At 42.6% G+C, this 13,795-nt stretch overlaps 1 protein-coding gene across 2 annotated transcripts in view; it reads left to right on the top strand.

The window, feature by feature from the left end:
* Marchf3 (membrane associated ring-CH-type finger 3) overlaps window positions 1-13,795 on the top strand; it is a 188,899-nt gene that overhangs the window by 12,308 nt on the left and 162,796 nt on the right. The window contains exons 1-2 of one of the 2 annotated variants that reach the window (XM_032885971.1): window positions 1,944-2,095; window positions 12,878-13,038. The gene's annotated coding sequence lies outside the window, so the exon portion shown is untranslated. Of the gene's footprint in view, window positions 1-1,943; window positions 2,096-12,877; window positions 13,039-13,795 lie in introns of those variants that run through there. The other variant, XM_032885970.1, reaches the window with a different exon arrangement.

Below are 13,795 nucleotides of genomic sequence, written 5' to 3' on the forward strand. Positions count from 1 at the left end.
AGCTTAGTGAGTCTCTGAGCAGAGTCCAAGCCGGGATTTGGCTCCTCTGAAGTAATATTATGCTTAGTATTACCATGTTGTCATAGTATCTAGAAAGTTCAGAGACTAAGGTAAAATAGTGCCTCATATTTTGCTTTCTGTTTGCTGTATAATCACTTATATTGAGCTACAATATTCTGTAATTCTAAGACTAACTTACACTGAGCACTTAGCAGATCTAGTGGCTCATGATACCCAAACAGGTCACAGGAGCTGATATAAGGGGAAAAGGACAGTTTTGTTTTTAAGCTGCTGCTGTGTGGCATTGGCCCACCTTGCCACTCTTTGCTAGTCATTGTTTGTCATGACTTCATAGAAAAAAATGCCACCAAAGTCACCAACTTCTGTAGGTGGTTTTCTGTCTGCTTCTTGTCACTCCCACCAACTGTGGCTGATTGGCAGAGCCTCGTGGTTTCTTCTGGATCTAACTGCTGCTGCCGATTCATGGATGGTGCTTGCAAGCGGGTCAAGCTGGCACTACTGATTTGTGTGAACTGCTGATATCCAGACAACACACATTGGATTCTCTCCAAAGAACTATTTCTAAACAAATCCACATCCTCCATTGCCCTATTAATCTTTCCTTTTCACTACCTCCGGTGGGTGATGGACTAAAAGGAAGTTTAAAGCATTTAAGTTCCCTTATTAAAGTAGGTTTAAAACAAATCAAAGCCTACATCAAACTAAGGTATTCACTAAAACAATAAAAAAAAAATAATGCTAAGTCCATAAACTGCTAGGTCATATCAAGGAATGTGGGAGACTGAGGAGAAGATACTGAGTGGGTTTGAAAAAAACAAGGTAAGAAAGGTGGGCTCCCACTTAGTTCCCACCAAAGTTAAAAGTGTGGAGTCACCAGGTAGCAAAAGAGGGCTGTGAGAAGATCAGAAAGCTGGATATAAGTACTGAGTAAGAACATAGTAGTCTAATTATGTTCTTGGTAGTCATTTAAGAGATGGATCAGCAAGCGTATTTGCTGTCATAAAGGAAGTTACAATGCTGTTTGTCCAGAGAAGTATGTGTGTGTGTGTGTGTGTGTGTGTGTGTGTGTGTGTATTTGTGTGTCTGACCAAATGGGAGCCAAGCATGAAAGAAAGCTGGTGTATGGTACCTTCAGTATAAAGTTAATTATATGTGTTTTAACTACATGTACATTATATATAATAGTACATACAATCTCATTATAGCTGATATCCTGAGCATGGATTACATAGGCCTAATGTTTTTATTTTTTTTACTTATAAATTTCAACAAGTTTACCTTCCATTTGAGAGAGAGGTGGTTTATGTGTTAAAGATTCCTGATATTCCTCTGGTCCCAGTAGGTGGTAAGAGAAAGAAAGGTAGATGCCTTGAAATGAGGTATCTAAATAACAATTTGATTATGCACTGTTGACGAGTATCAGAGTGTCCCTACGGGCATTTTCCTGTGATATTTGTAGCAACAGGTACTTGTCTGACATACTATCTGTGGACCGGTGTGCACTTATGTAAAGATTATAGCATAGGCTCAATGTCTACCCTCCAAGTGATGCAGATTCCCTTTTTCTTTCCCTTTAACTAATCCTTTAAGAAGGATCAGAAGGATCCTTCTGCTGCTGCTCTCAGTCATGCAGTCCCTCACTGTAAGGTGCTAAGGACTTAAGGAAACACAGCTTGGACACATTTGAGAAAACTAGATTCACTCAAAGGAGGGTTTGGGGTTGGTTTGGGTTTAATAATGTAACAACTTCATGGGCATCTACAACAGAAATCACAATTCAACATGCTGTTATGAACCATGGGAAACGGTTACTGCCCTGGCACAGTGCCCAGGCGTCCTTTTCTTTCATTCTCTCCAGGCTCCTCTGCTCATACATCCTTTTCACGAAGCTGCAGCATGCCCATACCCATAATCCCTTCTGAGATGTCCATTCAACATTACAAAGCTCTGAGCAGCTTATGGCCAACTCCGCTTATCTTCTCAACTTTGAGAAATTTTCTTCATATTTTACAACCAGCCACCTGGTTTGTAAGGTGGTTAACTAAAACTGAGAGAAGCCACATTTGGGACAGAGGTAAGTCCCTGGCCCAGTTGGTGTGGTAACCAAGATCATGTAGCATGCAGACCACGATCATAGTCCCTGTTCATGCATCAGAAAATGGAAGCAGGGCAGGAAATAGTGACCAGTAACTGGTATTCATGCAAAAACATTTAAGTGTGTCATTTTGGTATGTTCATCAAAGTCAAGAGAGTCAGTGTGGTAAGTTCGTTTATATCCCACTTTAGAGAAATAGAGAAGACTTGAACCAGAATATTCAGCAGAAAACTTTTCAAGAATTTAAGGCAGGTTGACAGAATTCATGGCTGATTGGATTTTTAGGAAGGCAGTGATAGAGGTTTGGGAGGGCTCAGTGGATGGCCAGTGTCTTTGCTTTGGTTGTTGAATAAAGCCAGGTACTTATTCCCTGAGACAGAGGGTGGGTAACAACGTTAGGCTTTGGTTGTGTTTGTGCTAGAGAACATGAAACACGGTTAATCTGCCATAGTGTGGGGCATTCAGGAATAGATTAAAATCTACAGTCCAAACCATGGGTCTAGGTTTGGGGTGCGACTTAAGAGCCACGGAGTATGGTAAGAATTTCATCCACTTGGCATATTAGGAGCATGTACCTGGAGTATACCCATCTTTGCACACAGAAATAGAGGAAGTGCCAGGGTTGGGATGAGAGATGACAGAACTGGGAAAGATAGGAGCAGATCCACTTTCTGTTATGTGATAGCTGTGATTTGATAACACCAGCACTGTTCCAAGCACTGGGGCTAGCACACCAAACCTGATAGCCAGAGATCCTTCTCCCAGGGGCTTTCATTCAAGAAGGAAAAGCACTACATCAATGGGAATCCAACTGTCTCCTTAGAAGAGGAGCTTTCTACAGTACCATAGTTTGAAATGTCAAGAGAATTAGGACAGGGACTGAAGAGACTTCAGAGTTAAAACAAGGGAATTGGCTCTGCCATAAACTGAATATTCCCCAAGATACTTGGGTCCTTGTTCCCAGACTTAGGGATGTTGCTTATAAAACTTGAAAGTGTGGTGCATCTCAACATGGAGAAATTCTATTATCCACATCTAATCTCATGTCTGTCTAAGAGGGAGACAGGAGGTTTGACTGCAGAAAAGAAAGGAGGCATGTGGCAATGGAAGCAAGAGGTCAGGTAGCCTGATAGAAGAAAGAAGTCACAAACTTAGAAATCTTAGTGGTTTTCAGACACTAGAAAAAGCAAAAGGTCAACAACAGCTCCCTAGAGCATGGTTCTCAGCCTGTGTATCATGACCCCTTCAAGGGGTTGCCTAAGACCATCTGAAAACATGTTTATGATTCTTAACTGTAGCAAAAATATTATGGAAGTAGAAACAAAACAGTTTTATGGTTGTGGGTCACCACATGAACTGTATTAAAGGTTGAGAACCACTGATCTAGAACCTTCAGAGTGAACAGCGCTGCTGACACCTCAAGTCCACTGCTAGTTATTTTTGACTTCGAGATTCCTGACGTGGTTTGAATGAAAAACGTTGTCCTCAGGCTCATGTGTTAGGGGCGATGTTTGGGAGGTAACAGCCTTTAGGTGTGGCCTGGGAGGAAGTCCACCACTGGGCTGGTTGAGGGGGTTACAGCCTTGCTCTGCTTTGTACTTCCACTTTTCCTGCTTCCTGTGTTTTTGAGGTGTGGTCTCTCAGCTTCCTACTCTACTTGCCTACTCTACTGGTCATGTTTTCCTCACAATAATGGGCACTCCCTCTGGGACCATAACCCGAAAGAAACTTCTGTAGGTTGCTTATGGTCATAGTATTTAGTCAGAGGAAGAGAAAAATTACTAATACATTTGTGTTCTTTTCAACCACCAAAATTGTTCTCAATTGTTACCATAGCAATAGGAAGTAGATGCAGTTGTTGACATTGGAAGAACAGAAGTAGACTGGAAGGAATTACAGTAAAATGAGTCAGTGATTTAGAAAGTACCCATTTCTTTTCCTTATTCATTTTATATCCTGATCACTTCCCCCTCCCACAGTTCTTCCCCCATCTCCCAACCCCTTCCCTTCTCTGAGTGGGTGGGGTGCCCTGGTTATCTCCTCCCTCTCCCCATCCTGGCACTTCAAGTCTCTGCAACACTAGGCACTTCATCTCCCACTGAGGCCAGACAAGAAGCCCCGCTAGAAGAACGTATCCCACATACAGGCAGCAGCTTTTGGGATGGCCCCCACTCCAGCTGGTCAGGACCCACGTGAAAACCAAGTTGCACATCTGTTACATAATTGTAGGGAGGCCTAAGCCCGTGTATGTTCTTTGGTTGGTGGTTCAGCTCCAAGGGCGATTAGTTAGTTGACTCTGTTGGTCTTCCTGTAGAGTTCCTATCTCCTTAGAGGCTTCAATCCTTTCTCTTTTTCTTCCATTAGAGTTCCCAAGCTCCGTCTACTGTTTTGAATCAGTTAGTGGGTGGGGCCTCTCAGAGGACAGCCATGCTAGACTCCAGTCTGCAAGTATAACAGTATTTTTTTAATAGTGTCAGGGATTGGTGCTTCCCCATGGGATGGATCTCAAGTTGGGCTGCTTGTTGATTGGCTGTTCCTCAGTCTCTGCTCCATCCCTAGTCCCTACATTTCTTATAGACAGGGTAAGTTTTGGCTCACAAGTTTTGTGGGTGGGTTTGTGCCTCTGTCTCTCCACTGAGGTTCCTGCCTGGCCACAGGAGGTAGCCTCCCCAGGTTCCATATCCCCAATGCTGTGAGTCACAGCTAAGGACACCCCATTAATTCTTGGGAACCTCCCCTATCCTAGGTCTCTGTCTCTTCCTGGAGACCTCCCAACCCCCCCACTGGTTGCAGATTTCCATTCATTCTCATGGCCATCTAGCCACCCTCTGCCCCTCTCTGTACCCCACCACAAACCCCCAACTTCCCCCCTGATCCCCTCTCCCACCCAGTTCCCTCCTTCTACCTTCCACAACCATTCCATTCCTCCTTCCAAGTGCAGCTCAATCATCCTTGCTTGTGCCCTCCTTCCTATCCTGCCTCCTTGGGTCTGTAGCATGGGTATACTGTATTTTATGGCTAATATCCACTTATAAGTGAATGTATACTGTGTATGTCCTTTTGGGACTTTGTTACTTCACATAGTTTGATATTCTCAAGATCTATTTGCTTGCAAAATTCATGGTATCTTTGTTTTTCATAGCTGAATAGTAGTCCATTATGTAGATGGAATACATTTTCTTTATCAGTTGAGGGACATTTAGGTTGTTTCCAGTTTCTGGCTATTACAAGTAAAGCTGCTATGAACATAGTTGAGCAAGTGTCTTTGTAGGATGTGGAGCATCTTTTGGGTCTATGCCCAGGAGTGGCATAGCTGGGTGTTGAGGTAGAACTCTTAATCCCAGTTTTCTGAGAAACTGCCAAATTGATTTCCAAAGTGGTTGTATAAGTTTGCACTCCCACCAGCAATGAAGAAGTGTTCCCCTCGCTCCACATCCTCCCCAGCATGTTCTATCACTTGAATGTTTGGTATTAGCCATTCTGATGGGTGTAAGATAGAATCCCAGAGTTGTTTTGATTTGCATTTCCCTGATGACTAAGGACTTTGAACATTTCTTTAAATTCGTCTCAGCTATTCGAGATTCCTTGTTGAGAATTCTTTTTAGCTCTCTGCCCCATTTTTAAATTGGATTATTTGGGTTGTCGGTATTTAATTTCTTGAGTTCTTCGTAAATTTTGGATATTAGCCCTCTGTCACACACATTGTGCTTATTTACCATGGAAACCAGGATACTTTATACTATGACCCTATGTACATGCCACAGATATGCTGTTTATGAATACAGAATGACATTGACCTTGGAGCAGAGCCCACAAAAACTGGCCTTTGGTCATTCTGGTTTAGGCACTGATACTTTGCATTTTAACATCCCTCTGGTTGAAAGAATATAACTACTATAGCTTACATTCTGAGTTGGGAAACCTGAAACGTAAACCTTCAGGAAGAGAAGAGATATTAGAGGCGTACAACAGCTGGGGAATAGCAACACTGAAACACAATGCCTGTCAATAGAATAGAAACAAGTCCAGCCAGGGTACCTCATGAGAGTCAGGAACATACCCTTTTTACATTGAAATGCTTTGTATGAGGTCTTAGTGATGGAACACTTTCTGTCCTTAGAACAGGGTAGACTGATAACAGAGACCCTTGAATGATTCTCTAACCACAGGATGTACAGATGATACTAAGCTAAAGGCAAGTTGAATCTATGACCAAGTTAAGCTACTTACATCCACCAACATGTTGTAAATCCCCTCCAGAACTCTGACAGCACTGCAGGACTGTGTTATTCAAAAGGTCCCAGCCATCCTGAATTGCCACCACAAAGTCATCCCATACACTGGCCACTGAGGCAAGAGAAAAAAATTTTATTTTTTAAAACTTCCTCAAAAATGCTAAAGGAAGGGTTGGGGGTTTAGCTCAGTGGTAGAGCTCTTGCCTAGCAAGCGCAAGGCCCTGGGTTCAGTCCTCAGCTCTGAGAAAAAAAAAAATGCTAAAGGGACCAGTGAGATGAGTTTAGTGCCAGTAAATAAAGGCACTTGCTGTCAAGCCCAGTGGCCTGAATTCAGTATCTGGGACTCATATATTAGGAGAGAACTCCCAAAAGTCCTCTCTGTTCACACACACACACACACACACACACACACACACACACACACACCACATGAAATAAATATGGGGGTGGGGGGACTTAATGGGTGGCAAGATGGCTTGGTGGGTAAACATGCTTGCCACCAAGCCTGATCACCTGAGTTAATTCCTAGAACCCACAGGGTAGAAGGAGAGAACCAACCCCCACAAGTTGTCTTCTGACTTCCATAGGCATGGCACATATGTGCGCACATGCAGAGAGAATAAATGAAAACAAGGAGTCAAAAGTGTTCAAATACATAAAGCACTAAGCTAACTGTTGGTTGGGAAACCCTTACACAGAACAGCTTACTCCTTGGCCTAGTAAGTAAAGCATTGCTCTGTGTTCTTTGTCATGAGTTTAATACCATGAAGAGCAAATAGATGCTGACAGACACAGAGTTGGGGTGGGAGTGAGAAAGAACCGCCAGAGGAGCTGAGGTCTAACTATAGCTCATCCAATATTACTTTGTAAATTTATTCTTAAAGCCAGTCTCACTCTAAAGGTTCAAGAAATTAAGACATTCAGAGACTACAAATTGGAGGATTTATTCCCATTGTGACTACTGGCTTGTAGTCGTTTATTCTACGCGGCATCTCTTGCCTTGCAAACTAGCAAGAGCCCTGAATTTGGCAAGGATCCTGCTCTGTGAAGCATCTTCAAGTTAGGAGTTTAGCAGTGTCAGATTTCTCAAAGGCAGTAATAGAGAAGAGGTGGAGAGGGCCATGGCTGGTGCTGCAGAGTTCTCACCTGACAGCACAGGATAGCCTCTCTGCTGGAACTTGCAGGCCACAACCTGTCCAGTGGACTCAGGGACTTTCAGCTCTTAAAGCTCCTTGCCTTACTAGCAGACAAAACCGAGCTCAGATATTCCTTCTTTTACCCCATTTGTGTATAGGGGTATCTTCTGTTTCTACATGGAGAGTATATTGTATAGTTTTTGATATGTTTGTAATCTGCACAGAGTGAGGCCAAATGATGCTTTCAAAGGTAGCAAGAGGACACTCTTGCCATTTAAACTCAATTGTCCAATGGAGGGAAGAAGAGTAAAGTTGACGATTTTGAATACTTAAGAAGAAACATCACTTTGCCACTGGTGCAGAACCTATAATTATGTGCAATTCCCTGCTTAAGACTCTAGTTATGCTGAACAATTGAGGGGGAAAAAAGCCTAAATAATGGGGAGGAGAAAAGAAGGGAGCTTTAAACACTCAATACAAGATGTTCATTTGAATAGAGACATTGCCTCACCATAAGGGAGCAGTTAAGGGTCTGATCGTCCCACTGGCATGCTACTATCAAATCATCATCTTTAAACCAAGGATTTGCAATCCTAAATCTTCATCATTATTTTGAAACCAGGACTGGTTCCTTCTGTTCACAAGGCATGATCATTTTTCATTGATATCTTTTCTTTTTCTCTCTGCAAAAGATAAACCTTTAAACCTTGGAAATAAGTCTTTTTTTTTTTCCTTACCAAACCCACAATGTGATCCTCTTTTTAATCACTAACACAGCATTATCATATCAGAGAACATGCCTTGCTCAGTTAGAAGCCCACTGATTTTCATCAGAACTAAGAACATGGTTGTAGACCTCAGTAGACATGGTCAACATAGGCTTGTCACTGGCTTTTTGAATTCTGTTCAGGGAGTATCCTCTGACATCCTGGATTGACAGGGGATGGATGCTTTCGGTTGGCCAAGTCAGGTGGCCCACAGAACAGAGAGATCCTCCTAATGAGAGACACAAAACTTGGAGACAGGATGATTACAGAGGTATTAGTTACTCTTTCCGTCAGTGTCCAAATAGCTGAGGAGAGCAGCTCAGAAGGATGTAGTAAATGGTGAGGAAATCATGAATGAGGGGCTCCATCCACATCGGGCTTGAATGTGTGGTAGGCGTCTTACATTTTGGTAGACCAGGAAGCAGAAGACAAGCGAGGGTAGACTAACACCTAAGAACTAGCTAGGCTCCACCTCCCTGAAGTTTCTACAACCTCCCAGAATAGCACCAATGTCAGGACCAAGTGTTCAAACACAACGCCTGTGAGAACAATTCACAGTCAGCCTTCGACACAGTGCCCTGGCCTCTCTGATTCCTCAGGCTCACCTGATTCCACACCTCACAATGGAAACAAAGTTACAAAAAAAAAAAAAATGGTGTTCTGGCCCTGTGGTGGTCCAAGCTTTTAAACCCAGCACTCAGGATGCAGAGGCAGGAGGACCTCTTAAATTCCAGATCAGCCAAGGCTGATAAACTGGGAAGAGGCACTTCCGTGAGTGTGGTGGTCAGCTTCCTGCCGATGTAATAGCCAGACAGAGATAATACACTTAAAAGAGGAAAGGCTGATCTTGGCTCATAATTTTGGAGGTTTTAATACACTGTTAGTCAGCTCGGCTGCATTTGGGCCACAGCAAAGTACTAGATGGTAGTAAGATGTGCATAGCCATCCTTCCCAAGAATACACCCCCAATGACTTACCTCCCTCCCACTGGGCCCCACCCCTGTAAAGTTCCACCAGTCCGCAGTGTACCATAATCTAGAGGCCAAACCTTTTACATATGAGCAAACCACAGAACTATTCAGAGGCAATGGAAGGTGAAGCATGGTTATCCCCCTGACGAAACTGACCCTGGACTAGGAGGAGACAAAGACTGAGTGTCTCAAAGAGCTAAGAAATTTTAAAAGATGGTCAATGTGACCTTAGTACTAAGGACGTTTGTGTGAAAATCATACAAAAGTGACCTCTTGCCGAAACTAGTTATATAACAAATTACAGGACAGTCCTATTATTTATTTATTTAATTACTCCCCACATAACCAGTGGCAGCCATTTAACTAACTAATTCCACATAGCCATGTTATAATATAAGAGCCATGTTATTTAAACCTTTATCTGACCCTTCTGGTCCTTATCCCTGCCGTTTCCACAGCAGTAGTTGGTAGGAAGAAGCCTGTTGCTTCCTTGAGACTCCCCTATCTGAACCTGCGATGCCAGCTCTCAAAGGTGACTGCTTCTATTCTCACCTGAGACTGTTGTCATTAGCTCTGCTAACAACTGTCATTTGAAAATGACTTGCAATCATTGTTCCCTGACGGGCTCAGGTAGGCACATCTCCCTGCGTGCTGTTCTAAATGGTGCAGCCTGCTCGGTAAACTCCTTGTAGGGCGTCTTTGGGGACACTGTTCTCAAATTCTACAAACAGCAGGCTGTGCCACTGCAACACTTTCCAAAGCCTACAGAGGGAACCTCACCAGATAGATCCCCAGAAGGCATGCCGGCAGTCACTAGAAGCTCAGAGCTGGCTGCCTCTCCTCCTAGAGGAAAGCACGGGTGAGGCCTTACATGACTGAAACAGCAGTGCTTGTCCCCCTTGTCCTTGAGACTTCTCCATTTCAGATCTTCCCCACTGAGAGTTCAGACGTGTGATACATTAGCCTATGCTTTTCAGAGTCTGCGCCTTTATTAGAAACAAAACAAAATGAAGTTCACGAACACCTGTTGACAAGGACTGGGCCAAGTTGCAGTGTGGGTGGTGGATGGGAGGTGTTGCCAGGGCAGTAAATCCAAGTTGCTCACACCAAAGGAAGTGTTTCTAGGGAAGCTATCTGAGTAAGTGGTAAATACTTAGTCATTTAGGACAGGCCGTAAAAGACCAGTTCATCAACAAGGGAAGGTCTGTTTTCAAAGGGCTCACAGAATGGTAGGATACTATTTTCTTTCTCTGTCCACCCTTGATGCATAATGCACATTCCTTAGTTTAAAAATGTTGGGGTTTCTGCAACCAAACGTTTGTCAGCAAGGTGTTCAACAGCTAGAGTTGTTGGGTGTCATTTGAACAAAACATTTTGAATACTATGATTCTAAATAACTCCAGTCCTCTCACCTGCTTCTCCCCCAACCCCAGTGTCAGTGAGTTTTATAATTCTACTTAACCATCTTCTTACATTTATCTCCGGCCTACATCCCACCTCTCACTCACACATTTCAGTAACCTTTCTTCCTTACTGCTCTCTCACCCCACCATCTCCAATGAAAGAAGAGAAAACCAAATTCTGGGGTTCAGGGTGACATCCAGACCCACCACCTATCCCATTCATGTGCCTTAAACACTATTCCAGGTAATTTGTATTTCATGCAAGTTGCCCTTGCATGAAAACACCACCCCCCACTTTTGTGTCTTTGAGCACGACTGACTTACAAGGTCACCTGTTGACTCAGCTCAAATGCTACTTCCTTCACAACATTTTCTACTTTCTTCTAGTCCGTAGTAATCACCCCTTCCTTCAGGGTTTGTCTCTGTCTGTTTCTCTCTTTCCGTCTCTCCCTCCTTCATTAAAACATATTACAAAACTACATGATTCTTCCATTTAAATTTAAAAATTGACTAGCTTGTAGTATAATCAACAGACTTGAACATTTTTCACCACCTCTCAAAGAAACCCATGTCCATTAGGTGCCAGCCCACATTCCTCCTTCCTTTTTCCAGTCTGGCACCACCATACATTTGCGTATTCTGGGCATTCCATATAAATGGAATGATAAAACATGCACCCTTTGACTCTTTTATTTCACTCAGCATGGCAGTTTTTACTTAGCATAATGTCTTCCAGGCCCATCTCTGTTATAGTGTGTATGCATATTCCATCCCACCATATCATGGCTTTTGGGGGTGATAGTTTGTGTTTGGTATCAAACCGTACACATGCTAGACATGTCAGCCTTACTTTATTGTATTTATTTATGCATTTCTAGATTATGGGCATTTAAGAAGTTATGAAGAGTGTCTACTTAACACTTTATTTTTACTTTTTATTATCATTTAGTAAGTATGTGTGACCTACTATTCTAGGGCATTTTGTCTTAGTTTGTTTTTTTTTTTTTTAATTTGGTTTTACCTATAATTATTTTTCACTCTATAATCTCCACATAGCAAGCATGTGATAAATGTTTGACAGGAGGATGTATGAGCAAGTATTATTGGTTCTCCCTATGTGGATTGGGAAGAAGAAACACAAAGTACTTAGGGTGAACATTAAAATGAACCAAATAATAACTGGAGTGTATCAGTAAATTATAATCTCAAAGACTGATGGTTCTCAAATAAACTTTAATCTCTACATGACTTCCTGGGACAATGTATGGGTGTCAAAGTTACTTCATGCATGTGGTTCTCTTGCTGAAAATAATCATGATCTGGTTGGTCAGAGGCCTGGAAGACCCCAGGCATCCTTCCCTAAATGGAACCATGGTGTTTTGTGGTTGTACTTAGCTTGTGATTGGATTCTGGAGTAGTGGTTGTTGATTCTGGCGGAGCATCAGACCTCTCCCTCCAACTCCCAACCAAGAGCTTTTTCAAGGGACAGATAATCTAGCTCCCACCCATCATTTATGAGTCTAGAGGCTGAGTAAGGGTGGGGTATTCATATGCTCATAAAAATAAATGAACGGACATTTCTGGTTTGAGAATGACTATTTCAGAACTTGCCTGCAGCTGGGAAACTTCATGCTATGGAGTGCCAGCCCCAGTTCCAGTCAGAACTCTTCCCGAGATTATGCTGCCACCAAAGCTACTTCATATTTGTAAGCTCTTTTTATTTGGAAAGAGTTTGCAGTCATCTTTTATTAGCTAGAGTCACATGCTGGGTAACCCTGTACAAATCACATAATCCTTTTGTGTCTTAAATTTCCTCATATGTAAACTGTAGGTGGTGATACTTGACCCACCCTCAAGGGGTACTGTGGAGACTAATGAAGGCCTATAAAGCAGTCACCAAACACAAAAATGTTCCAGGCATGCTTATTAGACAGGTGTGAAGTCCTAGTCACAGCCTTTTAAGACAAATACCAAAAGAAACACTTAAGCAGGCCTCCCTGTGACCTTTACCATCATTTGAAAAATCCTTCCCCAACATCAACATATTCCTTCTCACTACCAAAACAAGGAGACACAAACCATGGTCACAGGGAGACAATCCAGTAAAAAAAAAAAAACTACAAAAAGAAGCCCTGTAATGTTTGCTAATTGTCTCTTATCAACCTAAGAAGCAACTAGAGATTATGCCTATAAATGCTCTCATTGGAAAAAAAAGACTGTTCTTAGATATTATTTATGCATGCTCACAGGTCATTCAGCTGAAATCACTTATCCTTGTGGATGTAAGCTGGGAGTTGTATTCTACTTCACTGATCTCTTCTGCACAGCAACGTTTAACCTCATGTCTCCCATGTGGCAGAAAGAATATGTGGTCAGCGAGACCTTCACCTCTATTTCATGACGAAGCTGGGTAAGAATGAGGAGATAGGACTCTGTAACCTGGGATCTAGGTAGGTTTTATAAATATGTTGGCCCTCAACTAATAGCTCATTTGTGTGTGTTCGGCTTCTTGGAAAAAAGGAGACAGAAAACAAGCCTGGATTTTAAAATATTTCTACATATTGCTTTGAAAAGGTCAAAGTTTAAAGGGCCAGGTCCACTTTATAATGATTTAGTCCACAACTCCATGCTTTCTGTGACTCTCCACTCTAGTGAATGTGAGGAGGCCCTTTCTGGGCCACTTGATCTGGATCTCACTCATACCTCCTCGGGAATTTAGGTTGGATTTCTGAGAACTGTTTCTTTGGCTAATTTGAAGATTTATAAAAGATTCTAATATCTGTGGGCAACACCGCCAGCCTTCGCTGTGGAGGTTACCTGGAGTTTCTGTAATTCAGTGATTCACTCACAAGAACACCAGCCTCCCACAGAGACCCCCAGGATTTGGTTAGCTGATGTGCTAATTTTATAGGGACTCTTGGACTAACCTTTGGCAACAGGCAAGTTGAAATGTACCCCTTTTTATTTTTCACCCTGTGACAGCTTTTAGACTCTGGTCAGCACTCAAAGACTCCAGGGGAGAAAGAGCTTTGGTGCAGTGAGCCTTGGTTGGTTAGGGAGAATATGTGCAACTACTGTTCTAAAATAAATTATGTTTCTACCTCACGATCTCAGTACTTTTTGTTGAACATTTTAGGAGAAGAAATAGCCACATAGACTTCATTGCA

Source organism: Rattus rattus, chromosome 15 (genome assembly GCF_011064425.1).
Source record: "Rattus rattus isolate New Zealand chromosome 15, Rrattus_CSIRO_v1, whole genome shotgun sequence".
Classification (NCBI taxonomy): domain Eukaryota; kingdom Metazoa; phylum Chordata; class Mammalia; order Rodentia; family Muridae; genus Rattus; species Rattus rattus.